The sequence below is a fragment of the Sus scrofa genome, chromosome 6 (genome assembly GCF_054392235.1).
Source record: "Sus scrofa isolate SSC_HxYL_T2T_F1_AM1 chromosome 6, Sscrofa_HxYL_maternal_Yorkshire_Landrace_v2.0, whole genome shotgun sequence".
Classification (NCBI taxonomy): domain Eukaryota; kingdom Metazoa; phylum Chordata; class Mammalia; order Artiodactyla; family Suidae; genus Sus; species Sus scrofa.
Window position 1 is genome coordinate 61170049 of NC_139388.1, and position 13873 is coordinate 61183921.

Genomic DNA, 13873 nt, shown 5'->3' on the forward strand with positions numbered 1-13873 from the left:
AGTGCTAGATGTATCTGTCTTTATAATGGTCATATCTTCTAGCTGAATTGACTTTTATCATTATGGAATATCCTTTGTCTCTTGTGTCCATTTTTGGCTTTATCTGAGATAACACAGTCACCCTGCTCTCTTTAGGATGGCACAGCCTTGCCAAACTTTCACTTAGAGCCTTTCCTTCTCCTTAAACCCCTTTACTGACCCCCCCTCCCTCCAGCCTCCTATGTCAGCCTCATGTAAAGTCCTCTTGTGTGAGGTGGATCCAAACCCCCCAGCTCATGCCCCCTCACCACCTGGACAGCTTGTCCAGGCATTCTGGAGCCCGCCCTCTCCTGAGACACCCTCTCTCCAGCCGCTCTGTCCTGGCAGCTCCTCAGGCCAGTTCTTCTGCCCCAGAGGCCTCTCCTGCGCAGTCAGCCCTTCCCTCACCCCGTGTCTGCAACCTACACCACAGCTCACAGGAACGCCAGATCCTTAACCCACTGAGCGAGGCCAGGGATCAGCAACGCCAGATCCTTAACCCACTGAGCGAGGCCAGGGATCGAACCCGCAACCTCATGGTTCCTAGTCGGATTCGTTTCCGCTGCACCATGACGGGAACTCCTATGTCAATAAAACTTTAAAAATTTTAAAAACAAAAACAAAAAACTAGTGCCTGGAAGAGCAGAGGAAGAAAGAGCAAGTAGGAAGCATAGCCACGTGGGGTGCCGTAGCGTGGGGAGGAAAGGATTGTAGCAGGGACAGAGTGTGGGCTTAGAAGTGATTCTCAGCATTAAAAAGCATCTGTTTAACTTCAAAACTTTGAAGATTGACTTCAGAAGACTTTCTTAGCCTGAAGAAGAAGCCCTGAAGAGGAGGAATACGAAGGAAATGGAGTCAGGAATGGCTCTTTCTCAGGTAAAGTCATATTCTCATTTAATTATCAGTCTGACTTCCTGAAATGCCATTGTTTGGACTCGCTAACTCGCCTGAACTACCACAGGATGCCGTCTTGGGCAGGGCTTGTCACCCATGGATTGGAGATAGGGTGTCAGTGCTATTGGTCAGCAGGGTTTTTTTAAATTTTTTTAATCGCCACACCTGTCACATAAGGAAGCTCCCAGGCTAGGGGTCAAATTGGAGCTGCAGCTGCCAGCCTATACCACAAACACAGCCACGCCAGATCTGAACCTCATTTGCAGCCTACACTGAAGCTCATTTCAATGCCAGATCCTTTAACCCACTAAAGGAGGCCAGGGATCACACCTGCATCCTCATGGATACTAGCTGGGTTCTTTTATTTTTGTCTTTATAGGTCCACACCCATGGCATATGGAGATGCCCAGGCTAGGGGTTGAATCAGAGCTACAGCCACTGGCCTATGCCACAGCCAAAGCAATGCCAGATCTGAGACACATCTGCGACCTACACTGCAATTCACACCAACCCCAGATCCTTAACCCACTGAGCTGGGCCAGGATCGAACCCTCATCCTCATGGATACTAGTCAGGTTCATTACCACTTACCCACAACAGGAACTCCAATTCATTTGTTTTCATGTTTTGGTTTTGGTTTTGTTTTTCCATACCTGTGAGATATGGAAGTTCTGGGGGCCAGGGACAGCGCCACAGCAGTGACAATGCTGGATCCTTAACTGCTTAGCCACCAGGGAACTCCTATTCTTTTGGTTGATGGCTTGGTAGGACTTTCCGTCCTTTGTTGAATGTGGTGCAGACAGCATACATCCTTTTCTTTTCCTGATCTGAGAGGAAGACCTTTGATCACAGAATATAATGGTAGTTGAGTTCTTTTCATATTTTTACATTGAAGTAGTTTACTGTTTCTATTTTTTGAGGGCTTTTATCTTGAATGGTTACTGAATTTTGTCAAGTGCTTTAATTCTGCATGAATTGAAGAGAATGGCTGTTTTTTTCCCCCTTTATTCTGTTATAATGTTTAAAAAACATTTCTGGGAGTTCCTGTCACGGCTCAGTGGTTAACAAATCCAACTAGGAACCATGAGGTTGCGGGTTCGATCCCTGGCCTCACTCAGTGGGTTAAGGATCCAGTGTTGCCGAGAGGTCACAGACACGGCTTGGATCCAGGGTTGCTGTGGCTCTGGTGTAGGCGGGCGGCTACAGCTCCAACTAGACCCCTAGCCTGGGAACCACCATATGCCACGGGTGTGGCCCTAGAAAAGAACCAAAAAAATAAAAATAAAAAATAAAAAACATTTCTGGGCATTCCCGTCATGGCTCAGTGAAAACAATCTGCCTAACTGTGCGTTAAGGATCTGGTGTTGCCAACCTATGCCGATGTGGCTCAGATCCCGCGTTGCCGTGGTGTAGGATGGTAGCTACAGCTCCAATTCAACCCCTACCCCAGGAACTTCCATATGCCACAGGTGTGGCCCTAAAAAAAGACAAAAAGAAAAAACAAATAAATAAAAGGCATGAATAAATGTTTAACATTGAATTCACCAAAAGTAATACTTCCACCAGGGTTATGAAACTTTGCAGCCAGAATTGGTCGTAATTACTGCAAATTACAATCAAAAACCACTTGGTTTGTTGACCTTTATTTCATTTTCCTATATTGTTTCATTTCTCTCTCATCTAATTTTTCCTCAATCTTTTTCTTCTTTCTTTGCTTTTTTCAGCCACGAAGTGTCTTGATGTGGGGTCTTCGTTCCCAGACTAGGGATTGAACCTGGGCCACAGCAGTGAACCTTACAAATCCTAACCACAAGACCACCAGGGAGTTCCTTTCACCTTTTTCTTTCCACGAAATTGGTTTAGTTTTTTTGTTTCTACTTCCAGGTATTGAATAAATATATTTCTCATCCGTGTTCGCATTTTTTGTTGTAAGAATTTAGCTGCGTAGACTTCCTTTTTGTGTAGTTTTAACTGTATGTTACAATTTTGAGTATGTTGTATTATTTTCACTTAGATATGTAAAGTTTCCTTGTCATTTCCTTCACATAGTGGTTGTTAAGACTGAATTGTTGGCGTTCTCTGGTGGTGCAGTGCAGTATTTGGCATTGTCACTGAGGTGGCTCGAGTCACGGCTGTGGCGCATTTTCAGTCCCTGGCCCAGGAACATCTGCATGTCGTGGGTGTGGCCCGGGGGGGAAGAAAATACAAGAATGCATTGCTTAATTTTTACCTTTTTGGAATTTTTATGTTTTCCTTATGCTAATTATCTGAAGTTTGATTTCATTGTGTATAGAGTTTTTTTTTTTTTACGATCTCAGGCTTCTTAAATGCTAAGACTTGTTTTGCAGCCTGACATGTGGTGTGTCCTGGAGAATATTTCACGTGTTCACAAGCAGCATTTGTTTTCTGCTCTTGTGTGGGGGGTGATCTGTTTGGTACAATGGGCCTACAGTATTGTTTAAGTGATCGGTTTCCTTTTGGTCCTCACTTCCAGACAGACGTAAAATGGGGTGTTGAAGTCTTACACAATTAGCTATACTGCTGTTTTTCTCTCATTTCTGTTAGCTTGCTACCTTTTCTGTTACTCTTTGCTACCTACTGTATGCTAGATGTATACCTATTTGTAATTGTTCTCTCTTCTTGGCGAATTGACCCTTTTATGATTGTATAATGTCCTTTCTCTCTCATGTCGGTTTTTTCCTCCTTAGATTTTTTTTTTCTTCTTTTTTTTTTTTTTAGGGCCGCACCAGCAGCATACGAAAGTTCCCAGGCTAGGGGTTGAATTGCTCCAATTCAGAGCTGCAGCTGCCGGCCTGTGCCACAGCCACAGCCACATGGGATCCGAGCTACATCTGTGACCTACACCACAACTCACGGCAACGCCACATCACTGATGGACTGAGCGAGGCCAGGGACCACACCCGCATCCTCATGGATACCGGTCAGGTTCGTTCCCACTGTGTCACGACGGGAACTCCATCCCCTTAGATTTTTTGACTGATAATATGAAGTCATCTCTGCTTTTTTTTTGTCTTTTGTCTTTTTAAGGCCACACCCGCATCACATGGAGGTTACCAGGCTAGGGGTCCAATTGGAACTGTAGGTGCTGGCCTATACCACACCCACAGCAATGCCAGATCTGAGCCGTGTCTGCGACCTAGACCACAGCTCATGGCAAGGCTGGATCCTTAACCCACTGAGCGAGGCCAGGGATCGAACCCGCAACCCCATGGTTCCTAGTCAGATTCGTTAACCACTGCGCCAAGATGGGAACTCCTATCTCCGCTTTCTTTAGGGTGTAATATGTTTCTTCACCTTTTCACGTTTAGCTTTTCCATGTCCTTAGATCTTCGAATGTCAGCAGTTCCGACTCTCTGACACTGCTTTGTGTCTGACTGGCTCTCTTTCACTCCCGTCATGTCCTCTGGCTGTCCCTGCACAGGGCACAGTGGTGAGAGGCAGGAGCCCCAGCCACCCCTCTATCTGTACTGTAATGTCAAAGGGAAGGCATCGAGAGTTTCTCTCTGACCCTGATGTTCGGTGAAATGTTCTTGCTTAATTACAGTATTTCTTAGTGATTTTTTAATGTTCCAATAAGTTTTTAACTTTACCATTGTAATAATTTTTTTTGTCTTTTTTTCTTTTTATATTTTAGGTCCGCCCCCACGGCATATGGCTGTTCCCAGGCTAGAGGTCTAATCAGAGCTGCAGAGCCACAGCAACGCAGGATCCGAGCTGCGTTTGCGACCTACACCACAGCTCACAGCAATGCCAGATCCTTAACCCACTGAGCGAGGCCAGGGATTGAACCTGCAACCTCATGGTTCCTAGTCGGATTCGTTTCCACTGCGCCAGGAGGGGAAGTCCTGTAATAATTTTTTAATCTGTTAAATTAAGGTATAATAGTAATAACTTTTCTAATTTTGAAGCAGTGTTTTATTGGTGGAATACACAAACTCCTTCACACTTGGGAAATGTGTTTGTATTTAAGGGACAGATGGCACTGAATGATGTGGCCATCGAGTTCTCTCGGGAGGAGTGGGCCTGCCTGGACCCTGCTCAGAGGGCCTTGTACAGGGACGTGATGCTGGAGACCTACTGGAACCTGCTCTCTGTGAGTGAGATTAACTTCCTTCCAAAAGTTCAGATCTGCTGTCTTTTCATTATTGCTGTTTGCCTCTTGGGATCATCTGCCTCATTTAGTCATTCAAAGCCATGGTGACTCAGGCATGAAAAGCTTCATGATGTAGCATCAGGAGTTTCAGAATGGCCTTTCTTCACATGGTCTGCCCACTTTTTTGGGAGGGAGGGCAGAGCTTGCCCACACCATATGGAAGTTCCCAGGCCAGGGATCGAACCCATGCCAAAGCAGTGACCCAAGCCACTGCAGTGATAATGCTGGATCCTTAACCTGCTAGGCTGGCAAGGAACTCCCTTTTTAAAATATTTTCTGGGGTGTTCCCGTTGTGGCTCAGTGGTAATGAACCCACCTAGTATCCATGAGGACACAGGTTCTTCTTTTTTTTTTTTTTTGGTCTTTTTACAGCTGCACCTGAGGCATATGGAGGTTCCCAGGGTAGGGGTCAAATTGGAGCTACAGCCACCAGCCAGCATCACAGCCACAGCAATGCTGTATCCGAGCCGCATCTGCGAGCTACATCACAGCTTAACCCACTGAGTGAGACCTGGGATCGAACCCTGGTACTCATGGATACTAGTCAGGTTCATCACCACTGAGCCAATGACAGGAACTCTGAGGACAGTGAGCTGTGGTGCAGGTCGCAGGTGCAACTGGGATCTCACGTTGCTGTGGCTATGGTGTAGGCTTGCAGCTACAGCTCCGATTCAGCCTCTAGCTTGGGAACTCCCGTATGCTGCAAGTGTGGCCCTAAAAAGCAAAATAAATAAAATAAAATCTCTTTAGTTTCTGTCCCATCCTCTTAGTATAATTCCCATAGTTAAAAATGGAATCCCGGAGTTCCCACTGTGGCTCAGTGATAATGAACCCAGCTAGTATCCATGAGGATGCGAGTTCCATCTCTGGCCTTGCTCAGATCCGACAGAGCTGTGAGCTGTGGTGTAGGCCACAGGTACAGCTTGGATCCCATGTGGCTGTGGTGTAGGCCCCCTCGCTGGGAACTTCCATATGCCTTGGGTGCGGCCCTAAAACGCAGAAAAAATAAATTAAAAAATATATATATCCAAATTGAAGCGAGCTCCCTGATGGCCTGGTGGTTAGGAATCGGCACTTTCACCATTGCTGTCTGGGTTTGATCCCTGGTCTGGGGACTGAGATCCCACATCAAGCCACTGCACGCTATAGCCAAAAAAAAAAAAAAAAAAAACGAGGAAGAGTAGTACGTTACTTGCTAAACAGCCAATTCTTTTTTTTTCCCCCCATTTCTTAAAGTTTCATTGAAGCATAGTTGATTTACACTGCTGCGATAATTTCCAATATACAACAGAGTGAGTCAGGTACGCGTCGTGCTTTTCTTTACCCGCAGTCTTTTAGTTGCCTCGTGCGGTTTCACTCTCACGTGTATGCCGTCGAGCTGTGCCGCCCCGTGGTGATTACTGATGATCCCTTGTGGTCCTCTCAGGCCCCTTCTCCATCCTGCTGCTTCTTTCGTGGTCTCTTTTGCTTGCATATTTAAATTGTTCTCCTGCGCTTCTGAGGCACCCCTTCCCCTGTCCCTGCACCTTCCTCACTACTCACATAGGAAAAGTCACCCCCTTTCACCAACTGAACAAGTTTCACGGGACCTGCCCTAAATCATCACGCACAGAAGCCATGTCCAGGAAGGATGCCTGCATAACCTCACGAGTCATATGGCTCACTTCCTCTTGCATCTCCCTGGAATTTGTCTCTCCAAATGCCAGGTATTTGTGTATTTACGTTGTGGTTTTTTTTTTAATCTTTTTACGGCCGCAGCCACGGCACATGGAGTTCCCAGGCTAGGGGTCGCATCAGAGGTACAGCTGCCGGCCTCCACCACAGCCACATGGGATCCGAGCTGCATCTGTGACCTACACCACAGCTCACGTGAAGTCCAGATCCTTAACCCACTGAGTGAGGCCAGGGATCGAACCTGCATCCTCATGGATACTGGTCGAGCTTGTTACCGCTGAGCCATATCGGGAACTCCTGTCTATTTACTGTTAATTGGTATGTTCTTTGCAGTCATGGTGGAAAAGCACTTTTTTTGAGAGCTCATGTAAGTTCTTCCAATTTGAATGTTTTGTCAGTCTGTTTGAAACTAGGCTATCCTAAACTTAATTTGAATTATGTGTAATCTCTTTTTTTCAGTAAAGAATCCAATTCCACTTATAAAGTTTCATAACCCTGTCTGGTAGAAGTATTACGTTCAGTGAATTCAATGTTAAACATTTATTCATGCCTCTTATTTATTTGTTTGTTTTTTCTTCTCATCATTTTTTGGGGCTGCACCTGTGGCATATGGAAGTTCCCCGGGGTAGGGGTTGAATCGGGGCTGCAGCTGCTGACCTACGCCACAGTCACAGCCACGCCGGATCCAACTGCATCTGTGACCTACACCATAGCTCATGGCAACCTCAGATACCTACCCTGCTGGGCAAGGCCAAGGATCGAACCCACATCCTCATGTATACTAGTTGGGTTTGTTACCACTGAGCCACAACGGGAACTCAAATTTTTTTTTTTTTTTTTTTTTTTTTTTGCCTTTTAGGGCCAAACCTGTGGCACATGGAAGTTCCCTGGCTAGGAGGTCAGGTTGGAGCTACAGCAATGTGGGAACCGAGCCACACTGGCATACATCAGCAATGCCAGGTCTGAGTCTCATCTGCAACCTACACCCCAGTTCACAGCAATGCCAGATCCTTAAGCCACTGAGCAAGGCCAGGAAAGGAGCCCGCATCCTTGTGGATACACTAGTTGGGCTCATTACTGCAAAGCCACAACAGGAACTTCCTGGAATAACTTTAATATCAGATTAAATGCTACACAGACCACCACCATCAGTGAGGATTACATTAAACTATATTAACAGCGGTCAGGGTTTAGGGTGGTGTTTAGGGCCTGTCGTTTATCTCCACAAACGCAGTTCATTTCTCAGGAATGATTCCTCCTGCCTCTGTGACTTTTTCCACTGGTTTAGTTTCTCCCCTAGAGGAGTCCCTGTTGGAGATGTGAGCATCTCTTCCTTCTCCCCTCACAGTCTCTTTTGACTTAGCAAAATAGTCATCCGACGCCTTCTTCCTGCCAGGATCGTAGGCTAGGTAAGACTGATGGCTGGGAGGGGGTCTCGCCTCTGAGATGTGTTTGTGACTCTAACACACCATCTCCTAGAACTGCAGCGTCAGTTCAACTGTAGTATAATGGTAGCTCACACTGGATGAGCTTAGAATGTTTCTGAAAAACTTTGTTCCTCATTGCCATTTTCAGCAAACATTTCAAAGTTCCTCATGAACCAGAGTGTGGTAGAGCTTCCTGTTCCATGACCCCTGAAGGCAGAACAAATAATTGTAAAATTTATATAGGACCACAGAAGACTCAGAAATGCCAAAGCAATGCTGAGGAAGGAGTAAGAAGCTACAAGCATAACCTTTCCAGGTGTCAGAGAGTCGTACAAAGCTACAGAAATCAAAACAGCATTATGGGAGTTCCTGCCGAGGCTTTGGTGGTTGACGAACCCGACTGGTATCCATGAGGATGCAGGTTCGATCCCTGGCCTTGCTCAGTGGGTTGGGGATCCAGCGTTGCCGTGAGCTGTGGTGTGGGTCGCAGCTACAGCTCAGATCCTGAGTTGCTGTGGCTGTGGTGTAGGCTGGCAGCTGCAGCTCTGATTCAGATTGGACCTCTAGCCTGGGAGCTTCCATGTGCCACTGGTGCGGCCCTGGGGGGAAAAAAAAAGACAAAAAACAAAACAATTAAAGAAAACAGCATTATATTGGCACAGAAAGAGAAAGACAGTTCACTGGAACAGAATCGAAAGCCCAGAGGCAAACCCACACACCTATGTTCAATTGACAAAGGAGGAAAGACTACAAAATGGAGAAAAGACAGGTGTTGCAAAACCTGAACAGCTGTATGTAAATCAGGGAAGTTAGAACACTCCCTCATACCACACGCAAAAATAAACTCCAAATGGATTAAAGTCTTAACTATAAGGCAGGACACCACAAATCTCCTAGAAGAGAACACAGGCAAAACATTCTCTAACATAAATTATAGCAGTATTTTCTCTGAACAGTCTCCTAAGGCAAAAAATAAATAAAAGCAAAAACGAGGAGTTCCTCATGTGGAGACGTAGAAATCAAGCTGACTAGTATCCATGAGGATGCACATTCGAACCCTGGCCTTACCCAGTGTGGGTCGGGGATCCAGCATTGCCGTGAGCTGTGGTGTAGGTCGCAGAAGCGTCTCGGATCTCACATCGCGTGGCTGTGGTGTAGGCCAGCAGCTGCAGCTATGATTTGACCTCTAGCCTGGGAACTTCCCTGTGTCACAGGTGTGGCCCTAAAAAGCAGAATAAATAAACAAATAAAATTTAAAAATAAATAAAAATAAATAAAAAATGGGACCTGATCAACCCTATAAGCTTTTGCACAGCAAATGAAACTATAAAGAAAATAAAAAGGGGGAGTTCCCGTCGTGGTTAACGAATTCAACTAGGAAACATTAAGTTGTGGGTTCGATCCCTGGCCTTGGTCAGTGGGTTAAGGATCCGGCGTTGCTGTGAGCTGTGGTGGAGGTCGCAGACATGGCTCGGATCTCGAGTTGCTGTGGCTCTGGTGTAGGCCGGCAGGTCCAGCTCCAGTTGGACCCCTAACCTGGGAACCTCCGCCTGCCCTGGCTGCAGCCCTAAAAAAGACCAAAAAAAGGGCAACCTTTGGACTGGGAGAAAATATCTGCAAACGATGCGACTGCAAAGGGCTTAATCTCCCAAACATATAAACGTTTCATACGACTTGATATAAAAAAAGCAAGCAGCCTGGTCAACACATGGGCAGAGCACCTAAACAGACGTAACTGCAGAGAAGACACACAGATGGCCTATAGGCACGTGAAAAGATGCTCAACATCACCAGTTACTAGGGAAACGAAAATGAAAACCCCAACGAGGTATCACCTCACCTCTCTCACAGTGACCATCATCAAAACGTCCACAAGTAGTCAGTGCTGGAAAGGGTGTGGAGAAAAGGGCATCCTTCTGTGCTCTTGGAAGGAATGCAGCCATTACGGAAAAGAGAACGGAGGTTACTTAAACTAACAACAGGGAGTGCCCTTGTGGGCCAAGCACTGAGGACCCAGCCTTGTCAGTGCACTGGCTGGAGGTGATGCTGTGGCGCGGGACACAGCAAACAGAGGTACCCTATGTTCCAGCAGCCCCACTCCTGGGCATATATCTGGAAGAGACAAAAACCCTAATTCAGGAGCATACATGAGGGAGTTCTTGCTGTGGACCCGTGGGTAAAGAATCCCGACTGCAGTGGCTCAGGTCACTGCTGAGGCACAGGTTTGATCCTGGCCTGGTGATGCAGTGGGTTAAAGGGTCCCACACTGCTGCAGCTGCGGTACAGGTCTTAGCTGTGGTTCAGCTTCAGTCCCTGGCCTGGGTACTTACAAATGCTGGAGGTGTGGTCATAAAATTTAAAAAAGAAAGAAGGAAAGAAAGAAAGATGGAGTTTCCATCATGGCGCAGTGGAAATGAATCCAACTAGGAACCATGAGGATGTAGGTTCGATCCCTGGCCTTGATCAGTGGGTTAAGGATCCGGCATTGCTGTGAGCTGTGGTGTAGGTCGAAGGCGAGGCTCAGATCTGGTGTTGCTGTGCCTGTGGTGTAGGCTGGCAGCTGTAGCTCCCATTAGACCCCTAGCCTGGGAACCTCCCTATGCCATGGGTGCGGCCCTAAGAAGACAAAAGACAAAAAAAGAAAAAAAGATACATGTGCCCCAGTGTTTATAGTGGCACTATTTACAACATCCAAGAAATAGAAGCAACCTTAGTGTCCCCTAACAGATGTGATACACACACACACACACACACACAAAGCTTACTCAGCCATAAGAAAAACAATAATGCCTTCTGCAGCAACATGGGTGGATTTAGAGATTACTACGTGAAGTGAGTCAGACAAAGACAAATACCATATAATATCACTTATATGTGGAATCTAAAAAACAATACAGGGAGTTCCCGTCATGGCTCAGAGGAAACGAATCTGACTAGCATCCATGAGCATGCAGGTTCCATCCCTGGCCTCGCTCAGTGGGTCAGGGATCCGGTGTTGCTGTGAGCTGTGGTGTAGGTCACAGATGTGGCTCAGATCTGGCATTGCTGTGGCTGTGGTGTAGGCGAGTGGCTACAGCTCCTATTAGACCCCCGGCCTGGGAATCTCCATATGCCGTGAGTGCAGCCCTAAAAAGCAAAAAATAAAATAAAATAAAATAAAAAAATAAATGGATAAACATCAAACAGCTACTGTATAGCACAGGGAACTATATTCCCTATCTTCTAATAACCTACAAAGGAAAATAATATAAAACATACATACATATATAACTGAAACTCTTCACAGTATACCTGAAATTAACCCAATAATGTAAATCAAGTATTCTTTAATCTATGACAGGAAAAGTATTTCCTTGAACATACAGGATATATTCAATTGCAGGTAAACATATAAAATGTTATTTTAAAGTTATGTGGAGTTCCCGTCATGGCGCAGTGGTTGACGAATCCGACTAGGAACCATGAGGTTGCGGGTTCGGTCCCTGCCCTTGCTCAGTGGGTTAGGGATCCGGCGTTGCCGTGAGCTGTGGTGTAGGTTGCAGATGCGGCTCGGATCCCGTGTTGCTGTGGCTCTGGCGTAGGCCGGTGGCTACAGCTCCGATTGGACCCCTAGCCTGGGAACCTCCATGTGCCGCAGAAGCGGCCCAAGAAATAGCAAAAAGACAAAAAAAAAAAAAAAAAAAAAAAAAAGTTATGTGATTCTAGGAGTTCCTCTTGTGGCTCAGCGTGTTAGGAACCGGACAAGGTGTCAGTGAGGATGCACTGGCCTCCCTCAGTGGGTTAAGGATCTTGCATTGTCACAAGCTTTGGCTCAGATCCGGCGTTGCCATGGCGGTGGCACAGGCCTCAGCAGCTCCAATTCCACACCTAACCCAACTTCCATATGCTGCAGGTGCAGCCATAAAAAGAAAAAAATACTTTAAGCTCTTCTCTAGAAGAAATTGGCACAACATTGTAAATCAGCTATACTTTAATTTTAAAAAGCTGTGCTGTTCTGAAAACAAGAAATAATTCTTTCTTCCATTATCGTTTTCCATTTTTTCTTTTTAATTCATTGTTCAGAAGAAAATATTTTTGTCTTAAAATCAAAATTATATTAAAAATACTATATAAGTATCCATATTACAATCTTCATTCTCAAGCATTTACTTTTCTTCAATAAGATGCCTTTCCTAAGTATTTTAAAAAAATTATGCAGTTAGATAAAAATTTTTTTTTGCTTTTTTATTGTGTCTGTATGCGATGTTGGACACTAAACTTATTGCAGTAATCATTTCAATACATAGAAGTCAGAACATTATGCTGTAAACCTTAAACTCATACAGTGATATGCGTCAGAGACGCTGAAATATAACTCGGGGAAAATGTGACCTTAAGAGGTAAATAAAACCCTTTAGAAAAAAACCCACTGCAATCCACAGCAATTTTTTAAAATGCACTGCTATTTTTTTTTGGCCATGCCCACAGCGTGCCTACGCTCCCCACCAGGGATTGAACCCATGCCACAGCCACAACCAGAGCCACAGCAGGAACAATGAGATATCCTTAACTTGCTGTGCCACCAGGAAACTGCCCCCCCCCTTTATTGCTATTTTTAAAGCGATGTTTAATAACAAAGTATCAGATGGCTTCATTCTCCTGCGTCAGACCCCAGGTTTTGTTCTTGAGTCTCTGGCACTGAGAGCTTGTTGCGTTTGCCCCCCACCCCATGGCTGAATGAGGCGGGGAAAGGAAAAGCTGTTTTGTACGGTTTCAGCATGAAATAACCCGTTCTACCCAGGGAGGGTTTCATATTTCTCATTCTACTTTGTGATACAGAGAAAATTCCAGCTCTTGTTTCCGTAGCAGGCTTATATTAATTCTAATTGCAGAAAATGTTCCCACAGCCAGGCACTGCCCCAGAGCAGCCACCTGGACCAACGTTCCCAACCGCTGAATTGCTTGAGCCGCAGAAGCAGGACGTGTGAGCAAACTGCTGGCAAAATAGCCTTTTTTTTTTTTTTTTTTTTTTTTTTTTTTTATGGCCTCACCCGCGGCAGATGGAAGTTCCCAGCCAGGGACTGAATCCAAGCCACAGCTGCGACCTATGCCACAGCTGCGGCAACCCACTGCGTCACAGCAGGAACTCCCAAAATAGCTTTTTAATTCAAACCGGTTTGAACTTGTTTAGGAGGAAACGTCTTAGATTCCATGACATCAGTGGTCCACACAAGTAGAAGTTTTTTACCTTAAAAGCAGCCGTGGCAGGAGTTGTGCGGCGGCGCCGCCGAGGCAAGGATCCCGGCTGGCTCTGCCGCAGCGCGGGACCCGGGCCAGGCGCAGTGGGCCCGGGAGTCGCTGTTCTCCGAGGCTGCCTGGGCTGCCCGCCAGGCGCAGCGGGGGGAAGGCTCCCACGGCCGCAGCTGTGGTGTAGGTCGCAGCTGCGGCTCTTATTCGCCCTGCCCCCGAGCGGGAATTTCCATATGCCGCAGGTGCGGCGGGGAAAAAAAAGAAAGAAAGAAAGAAAAACAAACAAAAGCAGTTTCAAAGTCCGCAGAAGCGCGCTCCCCGGCCAGCGCCGGGGCCCCTCGCCCCCGCGCACATCTGGTCTCCCTCCTCCCCCGCCACCCCCGCCCCGGACCCTCCGGCCCGCAGCGCTCAGCGCAGGCCCCGCCCGGAAGCCCCGCCCCTGGCGCTCGGCAGGCGC

General features: G+C 46.5%; 1 long non-coding RNA gene across 1 annotated transcript; it reads right to left on the minus strand.

The window, feature by feature from the left end:
• Positions 1–7858: 7858 nt before the first annotated feature.
• On the minus strand, positions 7859–13801 carry LOC110261305 (uncharacterized). Its single transcript, XR_014806616.1, has 2 exons — positions 13415–13801; positions 7859–8394 (listed from the first exon to the last, which is right to left on the minus strand). It is a non-coding gene; the product is annotated as an uncharacterized LOC110261305 (long non-coding RNA).
• Between the last annotated feature and the right edge of the window lie 72 nt (positions 13802–13873).